The 16,686-nt window shown below is 34.4% G+C and overlaps 1 protein-coding gene across 1 annotated transcript in view; it reads left to right on the plus strand.

Annotated features, from left to right (window-relative positions):
• LOC145294085 (acylamino-acid-releasing enzyme-like) overlaps positions 1-16,686 on the plus strand; it is a 118,529-nt gene that overhangs the window by 24,190 nt on the left and 77,653 nt on the right. The window lies entirely within an intron of this gene.

The raw sequence follows: 16,686 nt of genomic DNA on the forward strand, positions 1-16,686 counted from the left end.
TATTATTTTTGAACTATTTGTAACGGAGGGGGGGGGTTAAAGTTTAATTTTGAACATTAACGAATTGTAAGTTCTAAAACTCAACGAAATCACGTTATTTCTGTCTAAATTGTAACAAGATCATTTTATTTTTTTACTTGTAAGTTCTTACAAACCCTAAAATTTAAATGGTGCCAATGAAACATTAAATCACGTTGTCTATTTTAAAATTTTAATGAGATCTTTTCTTTTCCATATAGATGTTTAATATATCTAACGACTGATACAGATAAAAAGGGACGATAAGAAACACAAAGGGAGAACCGACAATCTTCCAAAGCTCATGAAGTGAAAAATGCTTTTTTTTTTTTTTTTTTTTTTTTTTTCAAACTTTACATTTATTTTATGAAGGCTATTAAAAAAAAAATTCCTAAAGGAATTGAAATCAAGTTTCAACATAAAATTCAGTGCATATTTAGAATTACTTATAAAAAATACAGAAAAAGGTCAACTAAAGATAAATTTGTCAGACCCCTGTAGGATCACTACTTATTAAGATCATGAGCCACTCGAGGATAAAGGTTAATTAGATGGAGAAGTTGTCAGTCGAAAGATGAAAAAATAGCGGAATAAGAGGCTATTTATGATAACTTTGTTGCCATTGGATCTGAAGACTCTTAATCTGCAGGGAATCAGTCTCACGATAATGTATTGCACAGATCAGAAGCCTTTCAAAAAAGGTCGTCTTCTCAATGAAACAAAGATTTTTTTCTTTTTTTTTAGAATATTACTCTACTCAAGTAGGAAGATATGTTTGTTTTACCAAATTCTTCAAGTTGTAAGGTTCTGCTGGGGGACAGTTATTATACAATGTGACAATGGCATGATACAGCATAATCATATTGATACACTGGTTCTCATTACTTAACTGAAGTTAAGTAATGTTGAGCCTGGTCAGGACTAAAATGGGTGACTTTGGAAATTTCAGGTGCTGTATGTGTTCTTTGCTTATATCTGCATTGTTTCACGTCATCCTGGATTTCTCCTTTCCACCAAACACAAGCAATGCCAATTCAGGAGGTGTGGTTGGGATTGCGCAACCCATGCCTCAATTACATGTGCAGCTGCTCCTACAGGGGGTATCCATTGTCTTTTGAGATTGAACAAAGACATCAACCTCATGAAATCAGTGAAGTTAAGCAATCTTGGGCCTGGTCAATACCAGATGAGTGACCATTTGGAATGTCAGGTGCTGTTGTAGGATGTTGAAACCTCCCTGCAAGAGCTGCAGAAACCTGACAGGGATATACATGCGACTCACTTGTAAATTTCATCATCCATGAAACTTCCTCCTTTAGAGGAAGCTGGTTCAGCCAAGTGCTGCTTCAATATGGTAATGGAGTGTATAAATCTCAACTGGGTCATGTAAAAAAAAAAAAAAAAAGTGTATTATAGCAAAGCCTGGAAACTTATTTTGAACACTTTTTGGTACAAGTCATACACCATTCTCTATAACTATGAAATTTATACAGTTTTGACACGCTTAGAAAACTGAGCTGTTAAATCTGACAAGACTGAGTGAATAGTATCCTTAGTCGAAGTCAGTATCCCTAATGCCGGCTTGAGCAGTGCCGAGAAAGATAATTTAATACCAGTCTTATATACAAAATAAAAAGAAACGAAGGAAAATCTCCATTCTGGTAATCATAGGAGTTTCTAGGCACATGAAAAAACTTCATGAACTACCTGGTAAATATACCCAGTGAATCAAGTGCAAGAGAGATTTAAACAATTGCACTTAAAGAGATAGTTAGAATCCTTAAATTGTCTTTGTAGGAGTATCTGAAATTGTGCAAATATCTGGAATCTTGTAGGATGTCCCATCCCCAACAAAAACAGCCTTCCATCATTTTCCTAATGGTAAATAAAACCATTACCTGCATTTCATATTTATTCAATTTTTTTTATATTTCAGCCTTTTTTATGCAACAGATGGCTGACTAAATCTGAATTTCTCTAATGGCTGTAAAATGCTCTGCAGTTATGTAATCAGATATATTAATTGAAAGCCACAGCTGTTAATATATCTAAACACATGTTTCTGCCAGGATTTACCATCAGGTCACATAGACAATATTAGATCTGCCAATAGGAGGATCTAATGCCTGGGAGAACCCCTTTCCTTCAAAAAAAATGTAATGCTGGAAAAATCAGATAACAGACATTAAAATATTCCTCCTCCTCCAAAGAGATAATTACTGAGATGATCTTTCATCTGAAAAGAGATACTTGCTGGAAATATAATTATAACAGAACATGTATTGAACTACCCTCCCATTATAAGATAGCCTACTAATAGATTTGTGATTAAATCGGTTTATTTTCGATTATGCATTACAGTGAACATAGTGAAGTAACCCCCCCCCCCACACACACACTCCCTTAGATTTTGACCTATATTATATACATCCTATAATACTTTCATTTTTGGTATAGTTTTAAACGGCATAGTTTCAGCTTCATAACAAAAAGGCAACTTGACTGTTGACTTCTGTTGGTTTCTAATGTAAAGGTGTCCCAGATTTTGACCAATGATGCAAAAAGACTTAAACGCTAGCCCAAGCATACAAAACTGTGGAAAACAGAATTATGAAAAATATAGGGTAAATAAAAACAAATCCGGTTGAACAGAGATGACACAAGAACAAAACTATCGACTACGTTTTGTCTGTTCCCTCCCATCACTCTGCTCCACACCGCACACCCATTTGTTAAATAAAGTGCAATTGTTTTTATAACCAAAAAAATTTATCATTTATTTGATAAACACAGCAATACTTCAGATGCTAGCTATAGCCACATGCATCCCTGCCTAAGAAATCAATGAATCAAAGCATGTAATACTGAGAGAAACCTCATTTGGCATTTTGTTGAGGAAAGAGGTCTCAAATTCTACTATAACACATAACTTGAATAGTCCATGGCCTAACTAATAAACTTTTACGCAAAATTTATTCCTCAACATAATCCCCTTCTAGAATGGTACACGGATTCCAATGGTTCTTTAACAATTTAATGCCATTTTTGTGGAATGATTTTTTTTTTTTTTTTTTTTTTTTTTTTTTTGGCTTCAAAATATGCCTTAATTCCAGTGAACTTTTCATTGGAGCTAAATTTCTTTCCTTGGGGTATTTTGTGGTTTGCAAATGGCCAGTAATCACTGGGGGCCAGATTTGGAGAATAGGGGAGTGTGGAAGCAATTTAAAGTGTCATTCATATAGTTTTGCCATTGTTTAAATTGTTACATGGTGCATTGTTTTGCTGAAAAGTCACTTTGTCACTGATTCCTGTTCGATGCACTAATAATGCTATGTAGTATTCATTGTTGAGTCCTTCTCAAGGTGATCAATGAACAAAATGGCTTGCACATCAAATACAGAGACCTCGTCTGCTACTTTGGACAGCTTCCTCCTGCTGCGGTTCACTCGGCTTACAACTGACTAAACTCCAGAGGGAAGTGATGGATCCGCGTTTCATCCATTGCTACATATTGATGCAAAAACTTGTGTTAACACTTGCAAACAATACTTTTAAATTGACGCATTGTTTTTGATCAATTGTCAGCAAATGAGGTTGTCGAAAATTGTGGGAACGCAGGCTTACCTCTTAAATGGCCTTGGTGTGCGCTTTGCCGACGCAGTGTCATGATGCTGAAAAGGGTTCAAGATGGCATCTGCTGCCTTATATAACAATGCAGTTTTGCAGAATCTCATGTGCTCTTGTGCAAATTTGGACCCCCGTCTTTTATAAAAACGGGCCACTGCAACAGATGGGACAGACGTGAAAACAACTCTACGGAAAGTACCGGACGACTCTGCTGCAGTGAGCTGAGGTTTTGTGTACTTTTTCCCCCCCCAAACAGGTGCTTATTTTCAACAGTTTTTGACATGTTTATGCAAAATGATGAATACACTGCTTTCTGATATCGACTCCGCAAACAACTTCAATTTATAATTGGCCAAAATGAGTTCGGGCACAACTGCTGAATTTTGAGCGACTTGTGCATTCAGCATTTGTGTTTGCATGACTGTTTAAAATCAGAATACCACCTCTTAACCATTGTTTTGCCTAAATATTTTTCCCCACCAGAAAACGAGGCAGATTAGTCTGACCCTTATCAGTATTAGGGGATGCAATCTGGCTAAAGGGACTGGAACTTTCAAATGGGACAGATTTACTGGCCCAAATCCAGGTGTTTATTCTGGCAATCTCAAGTTCTCTGTTTATACAGAGAATCTGCAGGATGTTCACTAAGTCCTGAATGAAGATGTAGATGCTACTGCTATTAAAACGGCTACTTTTTATAAAGTACTAATCTTCAAATCACACAGGCCAAAATTTGAGCCCAGTTGGATTATTAGTTTACAAATTAGTTATTTGAATAAAACTATTGAAAATTTTTAAAACAATAGAATCTAAATTTCATGTGTTGAAAGAAACGTATTCAGTGTATTCTGATATCTTTGTCTTCTCATGCAACTTCAAAATAAGTTGGAAATGTTTTTTTTTCTTGGGACAACTGTTGAATTTTGGGCTACTTGTGCATTCAGCATTTGTTTGTATGACTGCATTTAAAGTCAGAATACCACTTGTTAACCATTGTTTTGCTTGAATATTAATTTTTCCCACCAGAAAACGTCCCTTTTCTTCAGTCTGAAACAACTGTTTAAAGAAAAAAAATAAAATAAAACGTTGACCGGGTGTTTGGAGGTGTAAAACAAAAGGTAGGCTCGAACCCGAAGCCTTGCAGCAAAGGTGGAAACGAAAGGAAAAAAAACCCAGACACTTAACCATCTCGGCCACGAGTGGAGAGGAAGTGAAAGCTGTCTTTATCGTTTATAAAGTGAAATTAACAGGTGCTCGAAAGTAAGTCGTGTGATGTTTGACCTTGACGCGATTTGCACTGCAAGTTTATTTCCCCCGCCCCATATATACTGAAAAGCGAAAGAAACACGCAGCGATCGAAAAATCTGGAAAAAATAATGCGTAAAAGTCAGCCAAATTAAATACAGGCAACCCTCATTCGTTACTCGTACATATTATCATTAAGACAGCATATAAAGTTTTAAGGAGTGAGCTGACCGAAAAGCCCAGCAAAAAAAGCCTTTCGCAGACACAGAAAAAGTGCACATACACAAACTTTTGCATATATATATATATATATGTATATATATATATATATGTATGATAGCTTACATTTTTTTTTTCTTCAGTAACTATCGTTTTATTATGATCTATTTCTTGTAATGAATAACTTTACCAAGAATTAAGTTTGTTTCGATTTCAATTCCAGCTGATCCACTCATGTCATACGGATATATCTTTATTTTTGAAATCACAACTTTATAATATACAAGAATCAATAGAAAGTTAACTATAATATGTACGAAAACTGCAAGAATTAAAATCATATTAAGCGTATTTTACGATTGGGTTATACCGGGCATCCCTGTTAGCTTAGATAACTACTTTTGTATTTTTATCAAAAGGGCTACAACAATATCAGGGTGTATCCATTTACCACTGAACATTCACAGAACGCCAACATCAATATATTACATGTGAAAGAGTCTGCTGTGGAATTTCTACAGATCCCGCTAGTTTTTATATTGATATATTATGTTTTAGTGAGTATTTGTAATTCTTGGACTAGGCTTCATTTTTGATGGTATTGAGATTTGGCAGGTCATAACTTTATTTGTGTAGTTTTGCTATTAATTCTTAATACTGTTATTTGGGTACATGTAAGGCATAGTTGTCCAGAGGATTTCAATACTTGCCCAATCAGTCCAAGTATTGTCGAATTTCGAAGTCAGTCCTGAAAATGACCAAAACCATTTGAGAACCACAAAAAAATGTATAAAGGAAAGATGAGATCAAGGGAAGGATTAGTTTTTCAAATATTTTCTGAAAAAAGTGGCTTTTAAATCATAAACTGTTTTCTGGGACTGACTTGATTCTCCGACAGGACAAACCTGAGTATATTTTCCTTACAAGTACCTTAATCATTTTTTTTTTTTTTTTTTTTTTTTTTTTCTTCTATGTGGACGTGGTGCATGAAAAATAATTAAAGAAAAACAAAAAGGTTGGGAGATTAGTCTCCATTTTACTGCTTAATTTTTAATTTTATTAGGAACTTCCAAGTATATCTTGATAGGTACTGCTTTGGCTTGTTATCTATGGGGGGGGGGGGCAAAAATATCTATATCATACAGGTGATGATTTGGCTTTTTATCTACACTGTATGAACCCCCCCCCCCCATAATCTTTCAAATCCTTTTGTGTATGTGTTCCAGTATTGGGATTAACAAAATTTTGCTGCAGATTTATAAAATAAAATGGTGAAAATTGACTCCATTTGTTAGAAATGATTACTGATCATTCAACAACTTCACATTGAATAATTGGCAGTCTCTGCTTTGAACGTTAGTTAGGGTTCCAGGCTTTCTAACCACACATTCTTTTGAAACCAATTGGTGTCTTCCTTGCCCTTGTTCTGAGATCACATGACAGTCTAGATATTGTACCGAAGTAGATCCATGATAGATAAGCCAAAACGGCATCAAATTCATATCCAAAATAAGTCCATTCATCTACATGAAATCATTATGGTAAATTAAGTTACTTGACCAATTCATTTTCTGTATGTAAAATTCTGTAAGTATTGTATACTTGATTTGATGTTAGTCTTGTTCAAAATTGGTGATCTAGTGTTTACACAGGGCTGTGAAAAAGTAACGTAACTTCTTCCCCCTCCCTCGGCATGGTGTCATCTGCAGTTTAAACATTAGTCCAATTGTGAGAAAAGATGTGGCATATTAGTGGATAAATAATGGATAGCGAGTATCAATAGTGTTAAGTTTTGAGACTTTGTGTTGAACAATGATGGCGGCGTAGTTCAGATCAGTAACGAAGATGGCGGCCAAGAATCAAATGCGGTCCGTGGCGTAGTTAACGATGAACTGATTGAATCCAAAGTTTTCATTGGTTGTTTAGCACAGCTGTTGGTTATAAAAATGATTGGCGAATCTATTCGTCTCATACCCCCATTAGGAGTCGAAAACATTTTACGCACCCCCCCTTTTTTTTTTTTTTTTTTTTTTTTTTTTGATATAATTGAAAAATCCTTTCGGATTCAATTTTAGTTTCACTTGAGAAAAGGAAATAAAAATAGATGAACAAAGAAAAATAAACCAATAATATATATATATATATATATATATATATAATTTTTTTTTTTTTTCTTCTGGTTTTGGGGAATTTGTCTTTGTCTCATTGGTCAAAAAGAACTAATATATTGGTATGTGTGCAAAAGAAGCCTTTTTTTTTATACATATAAAAATAAACATTTTTCAAATATATAGAAACATACAAATAGAATACTTTTCAAATACATATAAACATGCACAAAAATTCAAATATACTTTTTTTTTTTTTTTTTTTTTTTTTTTTTTATCAAATGTTTGCCAAAAAAGAACTATTTGACAAATAGGAAGTTTACAAAAAGGTTTTAACAAGTGACCTTTTTTTATTTATTTTTTTTTTTTTTTAACAAAAACTGGAAACATTGTTAGGTATTAGTTGGTTTTTGGTTAGTAAAGTAGAAATGGTCGCTGTTTAACGTCGTGCCTGGGACAATAACTCTAGCAATATTATGAAGTTCAAAAATGCTTCTCTAAAGCAGACACCACCAAATTACGCACCTCACCGCAACGTCTCCAAAAATAATTTTCCCAAGAAAAAGAATAAAATTATCTGCTATAATTGTAGACGACCAAACCACAAAGGTTTCCAATGTCGATATAAACGCTCTAAAAATGGACTCCGTAAAAAACGTTGAACTTTGAGGAAGAACATACATTTCTATTCACATGTAACTTTGACAATACCACAAACGGTAAAAATCTCCTTGTAGACTGTTGTGCTACATACGTTTTGAACTTTACTGATCTGAACTATGCCGCCATCTTTGTTCTACACAATATCTCAGAACTTAACAGGTTAACTACGCCACGGATCGCATTTGATTCTTGGCCACCATCTTGGTTACTGATCTGAACTATGCCGCCATCTTTGTTCAACACAATGTCTCAAAACTTAACAAATAGGATGAATAAAAATTCTTAGGATAGGTTGATCGAGCTTGGCAAAAGACCAAGGGCCGGGCAAATCTAAATCGACATCTAAACCAGTGTATTTACCCGGACTTGGTCTCTTCAGTCATCAAAAAAGCGCATGAACAAAGCGCAATGCGCCGTTTACTGACACTTGAATTTTTGTCCAGTTGGCTTTTTGTCTGAAACAATAACTTCCCTCCATTGCCTGGTACTTCTATAATTAAAAAATTACTCGTGTTTTTTTTTATTTATTTTTATTTTTTACTTTTTTTATTAGGACATTTCATAAAAACTTCAGGAATGTGAATTCCCAGGGAAAAGAATTATTAAAACGTTTGAAAAAAAAAATCGACGTTGAACATCATACAGACTTAACATTTTTAGTGACACGAAACAACCAGGAAGGCAAAGGAAATGAAAATAACACTATTTCTATGCCTGAAGATGACCTATTAATCCAAACAACTGATTTTACACACACATACACACATATAACTCACTGTGGCAGTTTCCATATTTTTTTAATTTTTTCTTAAGTGCATCTCAGGAGATGCAAGGTCACAGAACAATGCGAAGCGGGTCAAATGATTGCATTTTTTCATGAACCATTGTTTTATACATATAAAAACTAGAAAAATAGTTAAGGAGTCATAATTGAAAAAATGGAACTTGATAGGCATAAGTCGACTTAAAGTGCTTGTGTACGGATATACATTTACATTTCTGTTAATTTTTAACTATTTCTTATCCATCTGATAACTCAAACAGTGACACCTAAAGCTGGAGCGTTAAATGTTTTGGCTTCAATTCTAGCTGATGGTACCCAAGTCTATGTATAATTTTTAACTTTGGAAATCATTACTAAATATTGGGTACAATATAATAATCAATAGAAAATTGACTCTAATAAATACTAAATCTGCATAAATTAAAATATATTTAAGCATTATTACTAGGCAATGCTGGACGTTCTGTTAGTACTATCTAAAAGAATTTTTTATATAGTCACTATTAAGGTCCAAAGGCTACTCGAGGCTAAGGGTTACTGAGTGGATACTAACCCTATATGGTGGTCACTGAGACAACAACCTTGCAATCGTCAATGATGAAAATTTGTATAGAACTTGATTATTCAAGAGAATGGCTCAACAAGAACTTGTTTACATTAAACTTGATGACAACCATGTAGTCAGTTAGAAAGCAAGCCGGCAGAACAGTTCCAGGAAAGAAGCTTTGTTCATGGAATTTGCATTTAGATTTCAATCAATGTTTTGGCAGAACTTAAATGTATTCTTATTGAACGTCAGATTTTTTATGAATTCTTATGCGTTTATGCCAAATAAAATAAGAGAAATTGCTTTTTTACACTCCCCCCCCCCACACCGTAATTTTTGTTTTTATAAAAATATGAAATCCATAATGGATTGGAATTTAGTAACATCTGTTTTTAAATCCAGCATATTACCCCACCCCCACCCCAAATAAAACGATATTTGCTCGATTGAATATACCTGAAAAGCTATTTATAAAATATATTTTTTCCTCTAATTATTTCTATTTAAAAATAAAAATAGAATGTAGTGTGGCAATTTTTTCTTTCTAGAAAAAAAAGGGTATGGGCATGTGTGATATAACACCAATAGGCATCTAATCAAAAAGAAAATGTAACATTCGATTGTTTTTAAAAAAAAAAAATTAAAAACATGAAAGTTCTTGTTACAGGATTAATTACGTTAGTGTATATGAAATATATATCTATATACTTAATGAAGTTGAGCTCTTTTTTTTTTTTTTTTTTTTTTTTATTTAAAAATTATTGAAATGAACTGTCATGACTGCCTGACTACATGAAGTAATTTGCATACTCCTTTGAAAAATGAACGTTCAATTTTTTATGGTTCCTTATTGGATGAGTAGTTTCGTTTAACTATTACGCTATTGATGCATATTTTCTACATTGTGCATAAGTCTCTACTAAACTCCTCTCTGGATATTTGATCTTCTTTAAACTTGATATATAGGGAATTTGGACCTGTGGAACAATTTCAATTTCTTAGACGGTAATAGCAGCTGAAGAATTAAAATTGAAAAAAAAAAATTGACCTTGGCAGGAATAAGCCGGCTAAACCTGTTACTTCTGCACATACAAATATACATTCATAACTTGAAATCAGTTAATTTTTAACCTTTCTTATCCACCTGTCGATCGATAAAACAGTAATAATTAAGGCTGGAGTGGTAAATGTTTTTGTTCAGATTTCGATTCTAGCTGACGGCACCCAAGTCATATTTTTAAACTTTTGAAATCACTACTAGATATTGGGTACAATGTAATAGAGAATTGGTTATATATATATATATATCTCCACTGACACGTGTTTCGTCATCTACAACTCCTCAGTGGCTGAATTTAGCTCTCTGAAATCAAGACCCCATAGAAAGAAGTCTAAACTTCTACCACTAAGCTATCTTGCATGGCTGCTTGGATATATCACGATTTACATAGATGTTATTTGTTTTTTGCAATACTTTTTGAAGGAATTCAATTATTTATACAAAAGTACATTTTTACCTAAATGTGAATTGGGAATAATCTTCTTTGACCAATTTGGTACCCACGAATGGGGAGCGGCATATATTGTTTTAAAAATAATTATCCACTGACACGTTTTGTCATCTATGACTCATTAGAGTAACCGAATCTAGTGAGATTCGAAATCGGGGACCCATATATATATATATATATATATATATAGTGTGTGTGTGTGTTTACCGTTTTTTATCTGTTTAGCTACATATGTTTCCAATGTTGGATCATGTTTATGATCCAACATCAGAAACATATGTAGCCAAAAAAATAAAACACATATTTGCTCTGCAATAGTATTGAGCACTTTCTTCAAGTTTTTACTAATTACCAGTTTTACCAAATGTGTGTGTATATGTATGTATATTTATTTTATATATAATAAATTTTATAAAGAGAGCGCTAAATATTAGCTGGAATTCTCAAATGAAATTTTGGCATTCTTTCAAACATTATTTGAATTGTTTTCAATATTTTTGAATGTCTGCTTTGGCTTTGTTCCGGTATGTAATAATTGAAGTAGGCAGAAATATCCAGCATCCTGAAAGGATTTGTATAAAGTTACGTTTGGTCAGGAATGTAATCGAGAATGAATGAATGTTTTAGATTTCCAAAAAAAATCTCAGTAATTCTGTTTTTACAAAGATTTTAAACAGTATTTGTGTTTAGGCGACCAACTCCCTAACTACGTTTTTCATCCCCCCCCCCCTTTTTTTTTATTTTTTTAATTTTTTTTTTTTTTTTTGCATCCTAAAAATAGAGCTATAAAACCTGACATGGTTGTATTGGACAAGAGGGAGAAAATAGAAACCCTACTTGAAGTAATTGTATCTAATGATTATTGGCTTAAACACAGCTAAGAGAGAGAGATAACAAAATACCAAGGTCTTATGTATGGCATGAAAAGAAACTAGAATCTTACGAAGATCTTCATGCTTCTAGTAATTATAGAAGCAACTGGACTTATAAAAAAAAATTTTTCAAGATTTTCTGGTAAATATACCGGGTAAACCAAGTGCAAGAGAAAAAAAAAATTGAACTTAAATGAACGGTTAGAACTTTAAGAACATTTCTGTTGGAACCTCTAAAGTGCAGGTCAATGTCTAGTAGGATGCCTCATCCTTGCAAGGACAAGAAAATTGAAAAGAGGGGGTTAATAAGAAAAAAGGGGAAGGGGGTAAAATTAAAGTGTCATGGGCTGGTATTGTTCCTTAAATCTTAAGAAATACAAAGCTAGTAAAACTGTACAATTTAAACAATGTTACCATGCATTAAAACTATATATGCCACTAGATTTTTTTTTTTTTCTTAAGCCCATTAAAAACTGACAAAATTCTAGTAGCCCGTTGGCTGAGAATGAGTGCTTTCAACCAAATTAATGGTTGAATATGGGTAAATTTGTTCATTAAATACTAATCTCCATTAATCCCTAACTGTGCATCAGATACATAGTTTGCTGAACCTTATAAAAAAAAAAAAAAAAAAAAAAGCCCATGCAAAATTTCAGCCACATCGGCCCAGTAGTTTCTGAGGTAAAGTGAAATACAGACAAATACGATAGTCATAGCCCACTCATAAACTTGGCCCCATATGTTGCGTTTATAGACCGATTTGTCTATTAGCCTGGGTGCCTAGCTTTGCCTGGGTGTGTTGAGCAAAAAACAATTGTAGTAGGCATGCAGGCTCGAACCAGTGACGCGAAGGCGGAAAAGAAAGTGTGGGGGGGGGTGCAAGCACAAGAAATCGTAAGCAGGCATAAACCCATACCGTGAAGGATAAGTTGTTTTTTACAGTGGTCACCACTTATCAAGGGCCGGAAGCCACTCGGGGGTAAGGGTTATTGCAAGTACATTACGTTAGTGTGGAGATTTGGTGAAGTGTTTACTTAAGGATGCCGGTTCATTAGGAATTTGTTAACGTTGGACTTGAACACATCCAAGTTGTATTCAGGTGGGAAGCAGGCAGATGGAACAGTTCCACAGGCGTGCAGTTCTAAGAAAGAAGCTTTGTTCATGGAATCCACGTTTTGATTTAGGCACAGATAAAGAGTGGAGGAAATTTTTCACAGTGGATTCGGCTAGACGGGTGTTTTTCGTGAAGGATTGGTGAGGGGGGGGGGGGTCAGAGATTGGAGTTCAAACGAGCACCTGCCATGGAAATAACGATAAAACAAGGATAGGCTCGCAACGTCTCTTCTGTGGGAGAGAGGTTGCAGGGTAGAGAAAAGGGCATCTCCCACTAAGCCACGAAGTCTATTTTGTACTCTGTCAAGGCAGGATAGGCTGTTTTTAGCAGCTCCTGCCCAGATATGGCAGCAGGATTCCATCCTTGGACGTACTTGGCTTGCTGTTGCGCCCTTCACCAAACCGGAAGTGACGTAGGTTTAAATTAAGGCTAGACAATGGAAAAGAGGCGATGAATTTCGAAAATATCAGCAAAAAAAAAGTGACCCTTCTCTGTAGAAAAGTGCCCAGTTGAGGGTGAAGGAATTGATGTCTTTAGCTAATTTTTGTCATGTCTTCAAAATGATACCGATCTTGTGAAAATCCCCCTCTGTCAAAAGTTTTAGGCAGACATACATTTTAAACACAGATGAGATTTACATTACAGATTTAGGCTATCTTTATTTGAAAAATTAAAATTATGCAAAAAATACTTTTTTTTTTTTTTTTTTTTTTTTTTTAAATTTTTTGTTTTTAGAGAATTACTAAAAATATTACTTATTACTCTACATATTATCTATTTATTAACGGCAAGCTTTTATCTTTACATCAACGCTCTGATTCCCCTCTGGCATCAATTGAAATGAATGGCTCTCGTCTTGGAGGCCCCGTGTTTTGACAAGCTTCTGGGCTCTATCTTTACTCCTGATCTTAAATGGAACACGTACATTAAATCCGTTGCCAAGGCCGCTGGAAAAATGGTGGGATCCTTCTATCGATCCAGTGGATATCTACCTGCTGATGCAATTCTCTATCTATATGAGCCAGGTACATCCAAGGATGGAGTATTGCTGTCACATCTGGACAGGAGCTGCTAGAAAGGACTTATCCTGCCTTGATAGTTCAAAATAGACTTTGTAGCCTTGTAGGGGATGTCCTTTTCTCTTCCCTGCTGCCTCTCTCCCAGAAAAGATGTGAGTTTCTCTGCTTTGTTATTTTCATGGCAAATGCTCGACTGAGCTCTAATCTATGGTCTCCCCCTCGCCAAACTTTCACAAGAAACACCCGTCTAGCAGAAAACTATCAATAATTACCCCCACTTTCTATCTGTGCCTGAACCTAAACATACATTCCATGAACAAAGCTTCTGCACGCATATGGAACCGTCTTCCGTTTTCCTGCTTTCCAGCTGACTACAATATGGTTGTCTTCAAGTCTAATGTAAACAAGTTTTTGAGCCGTTCCATATAAGTTTACAAATTTACCGAATTTCCATTACTAATGATTACTATATTGTCCAATTTCTACTGTACACTCTTTAACCCTTATCCTCTAGTGGCCTCTTGGCCTTGATAAGTGGTGATGCCTATGTAAAAAAAAAAAAAAAAAAAAAAAAAAAAATCTGAAATTCTATAAGTCTAAAGTACACTTATTATAGAATTGAACACCATATGGGAACCCCTGTGAATTAAATACAGGGTCCTGTGTAAAATTCTGTACAGATTCTGTAGTTTGACAGATTCCAGAGTTCGACAAGATACACCTGAAGGTCTGAGGTCACCCAAATCAACCAAAACATTGTGAAAATAACTCTAAAAGTGAGAACGGTAGTCTAAAACATCCAAATATGAACAACCAATCCTCACTTCAATAATTTAGACATGCTAATTTACTTTACCAAAAAAAGATTGATTTCAGATAGTCAAAACTATTAATTCTGAAGAGATATTGATCTCTATATATAATACAAATTATATTTCTGTTTAGGAAAAAACAATTTTGCAAACACAGACCCCGCATATAAATTCAATATGGTCAGATTACTAGTGAATATCTGTAGGTTTTGTGCGTATTACCAGTCGTTTTGGTTCATTATCATAAATTTTTATAATTCTGAGTCGCATTCCAAAACGAGTTGTATTTAACATTGGTAGCATATTTAGTCGCTAATTATTTTCTCACTTCTGTATCTCTTATCGATATTTCCTTTTTTTTACTTACGTAATCAGTGTTGCCTTTTTATTCTGATGAATTTAACATTAGTTCTTTCATTTACAATGCTTGAAATAGGGACCCCCTCCCTCCCTTCAAGTCCTGGTCGATTGCATTATATGTTCACATACGTTTATCAGAAAGGAATTTTGAATGGTTAAAAACTCCCTACAAACCAAACAAAATGGCATCATCCTACACCATCAAATCTGATAATTTGAAGATCGACTATTTTTAAAATTAGCTAGAGTTTCACTTAAGATTAGTTTACATTTACAGTTAAACAGAAGAGTCCAGTTAAAATTTTGTGAAAGTAGCCGTTTTCAGAATAGATCAAAAAGAGGTGTTTCTACAGAACTTGAACCTAACCAGATCGGTTTTTTTTTGTTTTTTTTTACTTTGCAGTGTCGCTTCCAAATAATTTAACCTACCAACACCTTATTCTAATTTTTTGTTCTTTTTATTCCACTTCTTTTTTTCACATTTAAACCCATTTAAAAAAAAAAAAAAAACGCAGATAAAAAAATTAGTCTTGCAACATCTTTTATGCACACTCTGCATGATTTTAAACTTATTCTGTATTTTCATCTAACAATTTAAGACCTTATCATAGCAGTCGTCTTCATGACTTATCAATTCACAAATGGCAGGGTTCATTGAATTTTCACTTGTCTTAAAGAGGCCTTATTTCTATTACCTTAAAAATATGGAAAATTTCTTGAAAAGGCCTTGAAAATGGCATTCTTTATGTCTTTGTATCCCTCTCCCCCAAAAACTTTTGTCCGGATGGGACTCTCCAATGGCAGGATCCCCCACCCCCACCATTTAAAAGCTGTAAAGAGTAAATATTTGAGATGAATTCAAAAATATTTAAAACTACTTAAAAACACAGAAAAATGATGTAGGTATGTCGCAAAGTAACTTTTATTGGCTGTGGTAACATTTATTTGTTATGTTTGACTTTTTACCATTTTTTTCGAATCGCTGTGGATTGTAAAACAAAACACAAGTTGTTTTGAAAAACTTTAATTTTGTTTGGAGAAGGCCTTGAAAATGGACACTGAAAATCTGTACAAACCCTGAATGGGTACTTAAGCAGAATACAGACTATTAATGAGTTTTTTTTTTTTTTTCTAACATTGAATATCATAGCTAAAAGGTCTGTAATTTTCCGCCGGTGTTTGCCCTTGTCAAGAAGTGACGTTAATCACTTAAAAATCACTGTTAATCATTGTCATAACTGTCCGTGACCAACAGTGCCTGCCACTGAATAATGGTACCATACAATGGATGACAGAGCATGAATATTGAAGGCAAGCAATTTCAGTTCAATGGGGTTAGACATTGGTCATGATCAATAATGACCAACAGTAACCAAATACAAATAACTGCCTAAAAACGTCTATGACCAGCAGTACTTGCCACTGAAGACAATTTCATTTTGGAGTAGTCCAATGGAGACTAATGACAGTTGGAAAGACAGCCAGTGTCCACCAGCAGATGCAAGTTACTGCCTCAAAACCTCACTAACCACCAGTGATCAGCGATACCTACCACAGGCATCTACTGACAGCTAATGCCCGATCTTCCTTGTGATAAAACAATTGCAAATTAAGATTCATATCCATTCGTGAGTGGTGGAATGGGAACGTGAACTCCATGGATTAAATAAAAGGTTCCGTTCAAAATTACTTAAAGATTCTCGAGTTCAACAAGATCTTCTCGTATCGTGGCATGTTCATGCCATAGATGAAATCATAGTTAGTGTTCTCCATAGGCTTCAGTTAAT

The sequence above is a fragment of the Euprymna scolopes genome, chromosome 15 (assembly GCF_053919585.1).
Source record: "Euprymna scolopes isolate OS-2025 chromosome 15, ASM5391958v1, whole genome shotgun sequence".
NCBI lineage: Eukaryota > Metazoa > Mollusca > Cephalopoda > Sepiida > Sepiolidae > Euprymna > Euprymna scolopes.